Source organism: Camponotus vicinus, unplaced genomic scaffold, assembly GCF_025532165.1.
Source record: "Camponotus vicinus isolate PSW18456_S1 unplaced genomic scaffold, iyCamVici1.0 SCAF_8, whole genome shotgun sequence".
NCBI classification, from domain to species: domain Eukaryota; kingdom Metazoa; phylum Arthropoda; class Insecta; order Hymenoptera; family Formicidae; genus Camponotus; species Camponotus vicinus.
Window position 1 is genome coordinate 2,633,836 of NW_028141980.1, and position 11,503 is coordinate 2,645,338.

The window sequence follows — 11,503 nt, forward strand, 5'->3', positions numbered from 1 at the left end:
ACAAAGGCGTTGCAATATATATATATATATATATATATATATATATATATATATATATATATATATACAGGGTGACCCATTTTAACTTAGGCAGCCAAATAACTCGAAAAATAAGCAAGATAGAGAAAAATGTTTTAGACAAAAGTTGTATGGTTTCGAGGGGGCCATAAGATGGTATCATTGGTTTGACCTTGAAGAGTCATTTGAAGGTCACGTGAAGGTCACTTCAATTTTTTTAAATGGAACATCCTATATATTTTTGTACATTCTTGTAGCTCATCTCGAGAGCTTTCCAAAACACTATAATTAAGTACATTTTCGTTAAGTACTTTTTGAGTTATGAGGCTTGAAATAATTTCTTAATTTTACATAAACCGTAAAATATCTTGTAAAATATTCATTTTTCGATTACCTTACCTTAATAGTTTTATGTACAAAATAATGAGAGGAATCAATTGGTGTAAAGAAAACACATAGTTGTTTCGAAGAAAAAATATGTAATTTGCAATTAACAATTCCATATTTTTTCTTAAAAACAACTATGTGTTTTCTTTACACCAATTGATTCCTCTCATTATTTTGTACATAAAAGTATTAAGGTAAGATAATCGAAAAATGAATATTTTACAAGATATTTTACGGTTTATGTAAAATTAAGAAATTATTTCAAGCATCATAACTCAAAAAGTACTTAACGGAAAGGTACTTAATTATAGTGTTTTGGAAAGCTCTCGAAATAAGCTACAAGAATGTACAAAAATATATAGGGTATTCCATTTAAAAAAATTGAAGTGACCTTCACGTGACCTTCAAATGACTCTTCAAGGCCAAACCAATGATACCATCTTATGGCCCCCTCGAAACCATACAACTTTTGTCTAAAACATTTTTCTCTATCTTGCTTATTTTTCGAGTTATTTGGCTGCCTAAGTTAAAATGGGTCACCCTGTATATTGCGGGTTTGTCAAAAGTGTGGAAACCTCTAAATATCTCACAAACGGTGCATTTTAGAAAAAAATGTTTCAGGCAAAAGTTGTTTGGTTTCAAAGGGGCCATAAGACGGTACCATTGGTTTGACCTTGAAGAGTCATTTGAATGTCACGTGAAGGTCACTTCAATTTTTTTAAATGGAACACCCTATATATTTTTGCACACTCTTGTAGCTTATCTCGAGAGCTTTCCAAAACACTATAATTAAGTACCTTTTCGTTAAGTACTTTTTGAGTTATGAGGCTTGAAATAATTTCTTAATTTTACATAAACCGTAAAATATCTTGTAAAATATTCATTTTTCGATTATCTTACCTTAATACTTTTACGTACAAAATAATGAGAGGAATCAATTGGTGTAAAGAAAACACATAGTTGTTTTGAAGAAAAAATATGTAATTTGCAATTAACAATTCCATATTTTTTCTTAAAAACAACTATGTGTTTTCTTTACACCAATTGATTCCTCTCATTATTTTGTACATAAAAGTATTAAGGTAAGATAATCGAAAAATGAATATTTTACAAGATATTTTATGGTTTATGTAAAATTAAGAAATTATTTCAAGCCTCATAACTCAAAAAGTACTTAACGAAAAGGTACTTAATTATAGTGTTTTGGAAAGCTCTCGAGATAAGCTACAAGAGTGTGCAAAAATATATAGGGTGTTCCATTTAAAAAAATTGAAGTGACCTTCACGTGACCTTCAAATGACTCTTCAAGGTCAAACCAATGGTACCGTCTTATGGCCCCTTTGAAACCAAACAACTTTTGCCTGAAACATTTTTTTCTAAAATGCACCGTTTGTGAGATATTTAGGGGTTTCCACACTTTTGACAAACCCTGTATACATGTATATATCAACGTATGAATATTTGGATTTAATTTCTATACGGTTCACTTGAATTGATTTAATGTATTCTTATGTTATATTTAATGCATTAAAATCCAATGATAATTAAACATTAATTTTCATGTTTTTTCAAAATGAGAGTGCAGACCGATTCTTCTCTTTCAAATATGATTTTTTGAAATACATAAAAGCGCGTACATGGAAAGTACTGATGAGAACTACAGATTTTCTTTTTCTTTCTGTTTTATATCTTTTAAATTATCTTTTCAATGCAAACTAGAAAAAAAATAAGAATGGTAGCAAAAATATATAAAATTTTGTAACACTTAAGATTAGTACTTTTCTTGTCAATAAAAATATATTAATAAATATAAAAATATATTTTTCAAAAATTTAACATCATAATGATTATTTTATATACAGCATTGATATATTGTATACTTTTAAGTACCCTTATTATTCTCGAAATATTTGCCTTATTGTATTATCTGTTGATATATTACTGAATAGACGTTGTATCTTTGTTTATAAAATACGCAGCTTTCATGTTTTTTCTGGCATTATCGCCGTTTCGCCGCTTTATCGTTTGCACGCGTGTGATCGAGACTTCGAGATCAAAAAGTTTTCTTCTTCTTTTTTATTGTTAGACTTGCGGTACTGTGCATTTTCTCATATTTCCAATTTTTATTTATTCTTTTAGTTTTTGATTATATTTTTTTGTTTTTTTTCCTTCTTGTCTTTCCAATTTGTCTGCGTCTCCCTTTTATCTTCGTTTTTTGTGATCTTTTTGACATTTTATTTATTTATTTTATTCATTTTATTTATTTATTTATTTCTTTTTATTTTATTTATTTATTTATTTATTTTATTCTTTTTATTTTATTTATTTTATTCTTTTTATTTATTTATTTATTTTATTCTTTTTATTTTATTTATTTTATTCTTTTTATTTATTTATTTATTTTATTCTTTTTATTTTATTTATTTATTTATTTATCTTATTCTTTTTTAATTATTACTTTTCTCTAATTTTTTTAGTTAATATGGAAACACCCGATGAATTAAAGAAAAGATCAAAACAAACATTCTCGCTAGCTTGACTCAGCGATGATCGTTATAAATCTTGGATTCGCCAAACATCAGTTGACACGCTTTATTTTTGTATAATTTGTAATAAAGCTTTTTCATGTTCATCGCGTGTTTCCAGGCATGCGGATTCTGCGTGTCATAGAAAAAATAATGAAGAAGGTCTTATACATACTGATGACAATGTACAAGAAAAGAAAGCACAGTATAAAAGAAAATTCAGACAGCAATGGCTAGATATACAAGATTTTAAATCATGGTTACGCGAAGGACCCGATAATATTAGCCATTGCTTAATTTGTGATAAATTTATTGACAGCACTTTACATCATATATATCGACACGCAGAATCCGACATGCATAAAACAAAATCAGAGAAAAGTAATATTAATGCGAACAAATCGAATGAGAATTTAAATGCGCAAACTGATGAATCTCTGGGTGCCTTCCCCTTCACGCATTGAGCGCATAGTTCGCAATCAGTGTGATGCGCGCATTAATATCGTTCCGTTTCTATTAATGCGCAAATATAGTCTTGGAAACGGAATGACTTTTGATGCATTTAATGTGAAACAGTATGGCTGCTATCGAAGTAAATGACACACACATGTATCACATGTGTATATACACGAGGTTGTTAACTCTCTGCGCATACTCGCATTAACTTCTTCGGGTCCAACCTGTAGTAGCTGATGCGTTGTTGATGCGCTGGAAGTGGAAGGATTCTAGGAAATTCTATGCGCTATCAATGCGCGCATTAAATGAAACGGAATAGTTTTCTCTGCAGCTTATGCGTTTTATGCGTGAAACGGAAGGCACCCTCTTTTGACATTTGATGAGCGGAAAAAAATAGCTGAAATAAGATATGCGGCATTGATTACGGAGAAAAATATCCCTCATCAAACAGCAAAAAAGATTCTCAGTCTTTTTCAAGACATAAGAAAAGATCCTAATGTCTTGAAAAGCATGAATATGGGTCGAACAAAATGCAAAAATATAATTTCCAGTTTTATGTTCGGTTGAGACGGAACGTGTTGTTAATAATATCCAAAACACGAGATTTTCCATTTTTATTGACGAAACATCGGATATTACTAATAAAAAATGGATGACGTTTCCCCCCTCGTCTTCAACGCCGATTTAAACACGCAACTAGCATTAATAGTGGTCGATGATAGTCTATTTCTTGTTTTTGTTTTTAAATTGGAAAGGACAGAAAATGTTCTTTCAGGATCCGCGTTAGAATTTGGCAGTGATCTTACTGCATTTACAAGTGATTTTAAATTCGGATATTTAGGATTGCTAATGGATTGACGTTTCAAAATTTCCTTCCACATGTTATCAGAATTAATTTTTGAAAGATTTTGTTTCTCTTCCATAGTTAAATCAAAATATAAATTTCGATTGAAACCATTCTTTCTTTAAACCGTCTTGATCGAAGCCGTTAAAGGTTTCCGCGATAAGAAAAACATCGTTAAAAGATGTTTCTCTGTTATTATTAAATAAAGCTATATGTGATTGAAATACTTGTAATTTATGTAAAAATATATTATTAATAGGTAACCTCTTTCTAATTTCTTCAGCCGCAGTAATATAAAATTGCAAACAGTTTTGTCGAATAATTGTTATAACATTTGCATGTCCTTCTTTTACTAATTTACAAAGATATTCTTCACATTCTGATCCTATAGTTACGTTATCAAGAGACTTGTAATTTTCCTTTTCATGAAATGAAATATTTGTAAGTGAATGTAATAATTCTGGCTTTAAAAAGTGTTCGGAAATTTGCACAAGAAAATTAACGGATTTCGATTGTAATAAATGAATCCTAGTTTAATAAGCTTGGAAAAAAGCATTAAAAGAATTGAAGAAATTTAAACATATTTTAAAAATAAATAATATGCTTTTATATCTATATTTTCCATTAGAGATAATAAATATTCCTCAGATTTTGTTTTCTCGCTCACGACTATTTCATTAAGAAAATATTTTATTGAATCCCATGACTCAAGAAGTCTCTCAATACATTAATAATGCGAAAGCCATCGAGTATCACATAACTTTAAAATTTTGCGATTCGTATCTTGAAAACATTCTCAAAATTCGTTAAAAATGGCTAAACGTTTTGGACTGCTGTTAATGAAACTTGCAATTTTTCTCAGAAATTCTTCGCAACATTCAGGCATCTTAGCGCATGCAGCGTGTGCAGCTAATGCAGCAGAATGGCAAGGACACGAAAATGTTAATAAATTTTTGCATTTGGATTCTAGATTTTTTTTAAAAGATAAATGTTTTCCTGTCATGACGGATGCATTGTCGCATGACAGCAATAATATTTAGAAATGGAATCTGTAGTTTAATCATTTCTAATTCAAAAGCTTTAAATAATTTTTCTGCGCTACAATCTTTAGCATCGATATTAATTAACTTTAAACTACCTTAACTTTTAACTACTAATTGCGTTCGAATATCTAAAGTTTCGGGATCAACATGTCTAACGAGAAACGTCATTTCATAAATGTTATTAACTACAAATTAAGTCTTAGCTGGACATGAAACTCTTTCTGATCTTTGGTACATACATGTACCCTCACATTATACACATGCACACATATATACACATACGCACACAGGTAAAGGGGGTTTGGAGTTATTAAATACTGTGGGAGTGACGAACCACGGGGTCCTGATCTTTACCTGTAACACTTTTTGAACTTTGTATACTCATATTATTAAACGCTAAAATATGAAACGTTCTATTTGTTCGTTATCGTTTTCTCTAAATTTCTTGGATTAAAATTTCATCTGAAAAATAAAATGATATCCGTGTTACTCAAAACAGAGAGACTTTTTACTTCTAGGGTGAAATTTTTCAATTATGAAAATTCTACTCACTTTGTGAATGAAGTTTTTCACGCTAGATGATGCAATACAGAATTTTCTCGAAAAAGTATGAAAAATTTAACCCTTACCGTGTAACGTCTTTTTCGGCACCTTAAACGTGTAACGTCGGGTATCTCGTGTCCGATGCTTAAAAAAGTACATTAAAGTGTTCTAAAAAATCTGAAAAAATTCATGTTACCTTATTAACTATCCTACTTTAAGGATCAATTGATATATTGCCGATTTTTTCATTTGTTTAAACAATATATTTATATAAACAAATAAAAACGTGAAAAATATTTTTTTTTTTTCAAAAAATCGTAACTTTGGCAAAAATTAATACATTTTAAAAATTCGAACGGGAAATTAAAGCTTAAGAATAGTACTTTAAAGAAAAAAATAGTAGAAGTATGTGTAAATTAATGGGATGCTTAAGTTTTGAGCATCAAAATCACGTTTTTTGAAAGTACGTAAATAGGTACTGTTGAGTTTATTGCGAGGGAAGGTGCCCTTTATTCTAGAAGGGTATTTGGCAACAGAATGTAGCAGTACACTATTTAAATTCACTCTTTTATTATAGAAAAGCGTTTAGAACAAAAGAAGTACATCGACTAACAATACGTAGCGAACAACGGGGAGACAACCGCGCCACATATATAACTAACAGAACGCTATCTATCGGTTTTCTGCAGTAACTACTGGCGCTAAGACCCTCAAAAAGATACCGGACCTTTTAAACCGGCTCGAGGTCACAAAAGATATATCTACATTCCCCCACTTGAGCTCGAGGCAAGAACGACTAATCTTAGTTAAAGCAAACCAATATATTTGTTACAAAACTTATTTTTCTCTAACGTTACAGCTTTAGTTAGCACATCTGCTATCATTTCATTGCTAGGGACGTAATTGATTCTTATCACATTATCAGCAACCTTTTCTCTTATAAACTTATATTTCGTATCTATATGTTTCGATCTCGCATGATAATTATCCGAATGCGCTAGTTTTATTGCACTTTGGTTGTCAGAATGCAAACGAATTGGCTCGCGAACACAAGAGTTGTCTATATCTTTAATCAGTCTTTTTAACCATAAAAGTTCTTGAACTGCTAATGCAATCGCGATGTATTCTGACTCGGTGGTCGATAACGATACAGTTTGCTGTCTTTTTGAGCACCAAGATACTGCACAATTTCCTAGCAGGAACACATATCCACTGGTGAAACGACGGCTGTCAGTATCACCTGCCCAGTTGGCATCACAGTATCCGACTAGCTCCATGGATCCAGAGTCGTTAAACTTCAATCGTAAATCCTTGGTCCCTTTTAAATAGCGCAACGTGCGTTTGAGCGCATTCCAGTGCGCCTTTCCAGGATTTTCAGCAAATGAACTCAGCATTGTAACTGCACTGCCTAAGTCAGGGCGTGTGCCTTGATACGCGTACATGAGGCTGCCAAGCGCTTCTCTGTAAGGAACACCTTCCATTTCCTTCTTCTCCGCTGCAGTTTTTGGTGACATATCTTTGATTAAGGTTTGGTTAACGTCCAACGGTGTTCTCACTGGATTGCAATTTTCCAGATTAAATCGACGCAGAATATTTTCTATGTATTCCGTTTGATCTAGGAATATTTCTTTGGTTTGCCGATTTCTGTGTATATTGATGCCTAAGATCTTCGAAACCGGTCCGAGATTTCTCATTTTGAATTTTTCTTCCAGCTGGTTTATGATTGTCCGCTTTAGTTCTTGATTATTCGTAAACAATAAGAGATCATCCACATATACTGCCAGATACACGACGCTCCCATTGTTTTCTCTTTGTATATAAAGACTTTGATCTTCGAACGTTTAAATCCCAGCTCAGTCAATACATCATGCAATTTCCTATTCCATGCATGAGCTCCCTGTTTAAGTCCATACATGGCTTTCTTTAGCTTGCAGACTTTCCCTTCAGATCCTCGTTTAATGAACTCTTCGGGTTGTTCCATATATATATATATCTTCCTCTAAATCGCCGTTGAGAAAGGCCGTCACCACGTCCAAGTGATCTATATCATAATCGTACTTGACAGCCACTGCAAAGAGACATCTAAGAGTATTAAATCTTACAACAGGGCTATAGGTTTCATGGTAATCAATACCTGGAATTTGTTCGTATCCTTTTATTACCATCCTTGCCCTGTACCTCGGCGAACCATCCTTGTGGCCTTGTTTGATCTTGAAAACCCAGCGTGATTTTAACACTCTTCTATTTTCAGGTGGACTACATAATTCCCATGTTTGGTTTTGCATGAGTGCATCATACTCGTCTCTCATTGCTTGCTTCCACTCCTTTTCATGTGGACCTTTCAACGCTTCTTGAACATTTATGGGTTCGGTTTGTGCAGATTCCAACGATGTATTATATGTGATATAATCTTGAAACTTCCGAGGCTTTGGCATACGACTGCTACGACGAATTGCTGTTTCCTCTTCTCTACGTAGCTGTGAGTCATCTACATCATCGTCTTCTTCTTCAGGTGAACTTTCCGATCCATCAGGTACAAATTACAGTAAAATACACATTTTATTCATTTTTAATCAATTTTATTTATGAAAATGACATCAAATACAATTATTTATTACAAAATTTAAAAAAAATACAAAAGTATGAAAAAATTATAGTAATATCGAGGCTAAATTATTGCGCACAGTCAAAACATAACTCGTATCTGTGCTCTTCACACACAGGCATTCGGCATTTGGCACAGCAAAGCAACGTTTTTTTTATCCTTATTGGAATCGCAGACAGCACAGCGCTTTCTTTTATCCATTTTAGTCGGCTGAAGAGTATTATTCACAACGTCGTTTTCTCCCAAGATAATCCGAATGTTTGATTTCGTTGCTTTAGGCAGTCGTGTTAGCTGCATCCGATCATTCAAATGAGGCTTTATCAAAGCAAGACTTAATTTAGCCAAAAAAGCGCTGCGATTCAAAACATCGTGATTAGCTAGTAAATTCCATAAAATGCAGGCATTGACTCCAGCTTGATCGATAATACCAAAGAATAAACGCAACGGCCATCGTGATGTTTTTCGTGCACACGAATAATTACCGCACATCTGGTCGAAAACATCTGTCCCACCTTTATTTTTGTTGTAATATAAAATAGGAAACTCTAATAAATTGATATTTATAGATAACTAAGATTAATTTATCAATTCCTAATGAAAGAACATAAATTTTTAGTAAAAAAAAAACATCCAAATTAAAATAAACATTTTACTCACCTGCAATTTTAAATCAACGTAACATGTAACGTCGGGTCACTTGTGCACTTTTAAAATTTCGGTTGGCTCTCACGACTGCTGTTTACACACTAGACCGTCGGCGCTTGGGGAGCTAGTAGCTTAGTAGTATACAATTTTTTTCAGTATAGTTTGGTCCCGCCCCTCCCACCCCCCTTCGAGCTACAGGGGACAGTCACTTTTGCCAGGGCACGAGTGACCCGTCGTTACACGGTAAGGGTTAATAATGAAATAGTTTGAAACATTAGTTTATATAAATTGTAAATTTCCTCTATAGGTGTAGTTAAATATTTGTTTTAAAAAAAAGTGAAAGGTCAGTTCTTCGGAATAGTAATATTATCACTATTGCATCAAGTAAAGTCTCATTAATTTCGAATGAAATTTCACTTCAAAAAATTTAGAGAATTTATGTTTTACTTAACATAATGCAAATTTCTTTTAAATTTCTATTAAAAAAGAAATCACATATAGCTCTCAAACAATATAGGGAATACTCTCTCTTTTCTTTTAACAAAGATGTTTTATTTAAAATTATAATTTTATACACTACATAATGTTTAGTAAATTAAAAAAAATTGTTTGATATAAGAAGAACAGTTTCAATATTATTTCTTACATCTTTATAAAAATTATGTAATTTACAATTTTAAAGTTGACTATATTTTTATAAAAATAACATGTACCGCCGATTTTAACGTTATATGATATGCACTGTATGAAAATTTGTTCATTCAAATTATACATGTTTATATATATGTATGTTTGTGTATATATATATATATATATATATATATATATATATATATATATATATATGTATATTAATTTATATTATATATATATATTTGCATACATATTTTGAATTATATTAGCCTGCATTTTTGTAAAAGTGATTCTCCGATTTGCTAGTTTTTTCATCAAATGAAAAAAATAAAGAAATAGTCACCGAAATAATAATATATGAAGATAGAAGAGTTTATAGATGGATTCGTGAGAATTGTATAAACTCCTCTGCATTCTTCTGGCTCTAGATTTATACACAGTCTGTAACTTTCCCCAATTGGCGGAAACTGCATTTATTTTCTGTGTCCATTCTGCCACGTCTATGACGTGAGATCGCACCACGGTGATATTGACCACATATGTACACATACACACACGCGCGCGCGCGCGGGGGGGGGTGCAAGGGGCCCTTCGGCCCCCCTCCCGCAACCACCCCGCCGGTAGATAAGGTGGACAATCGCAACGTGGTCAATATCACCGTGGTCAATCGGGACTGTGGTCAATATCACTGTGGTCAATATCAACGTGGTCAATATCATCGTGGTCAATATTAACGTGGTCAAATGGGGCGCTCCCGTCCCAACCACCAACGGAGCAGCGGACGGGGTATTCACTTCGGCGAAGAAGTCTGACGGGGGTGCGAGAAGGAGCCTACGGAAGGCAGCCTCCGCAAAGTTCTCCCGCCTCAGCAGGGTTCGCGGGGGAGGGAAGAAGGTCCATTTCGAGCCTGGACCTCCTCTCCATCCCGGAAAAGAACCCAATTACAGTGGGGACCCCCCGAAGGACTAGGACGGCATTGAAGCGATCCGCCTCTGAGAGGTCACCCCCGGGATCGACGTCTAGGACGTCGCAGCGGGGGAAAGAAGTTGTGAGGATGGGGCCGGGACGTCTCTGCAGCCAAAGACTGAGGGCGCCCCGACCTCTCCCCCACCGGAGAAGAAGAGAGACGCAAAGGGGAGGTTCAGGGCCAATTTAGTGGTCCCGTCCCTCCCGCAACCCGGTTTAGGTGTCGGGGGGGGGGAGACCGGTGGATTGTTCGGCCCACCGGTCTCTCCCCTCCGTCAAGAGGGCGGATTAACCGCCGCAAGCCGACTGGTTCGGGATATTGTGATAAACAGGTGCCCGGACCAATCAGTCATGGTAAGGGTTGGCAGTGAGAGGGGGTGGTTTTAGTTGGTAGACCCGGCATTCCACGCCTGGGGGAAGGACTAGCCTTCCCCTAAGGGCCGGGGAGTCCAACACTACCCCCGACGCGCCGAATGCGTCGAGGGTGTGCATAATGCATTTCTACCTCCTTTGCAAAAGAAAAAGGGGTGCGCGGATGCGCGGTCAATCGCGCCGCTACACGATAGATTTCGCAACGCCCCGCGACACGCCGTATCGGGGATCGTACGGACCCAATAATTTAAATTTTCCAAATTTGTGGCGACCCTTTATCGACGGTCTTCTCCAGCCGATCTTTTGTCTCCGTGTCTCGGAGGGTAGCGCCGACCAGGTCCTGTAATCCCGGGCCTAGACAGCCGTTTTAGGGATGTTCGTCCTCCTTTTGCTGAGGCGAACGCCATCCATGATTCTGTGCTGTCCTGACTCGAAGATCCTCGGATGCTATCTCCGCATTTGAATC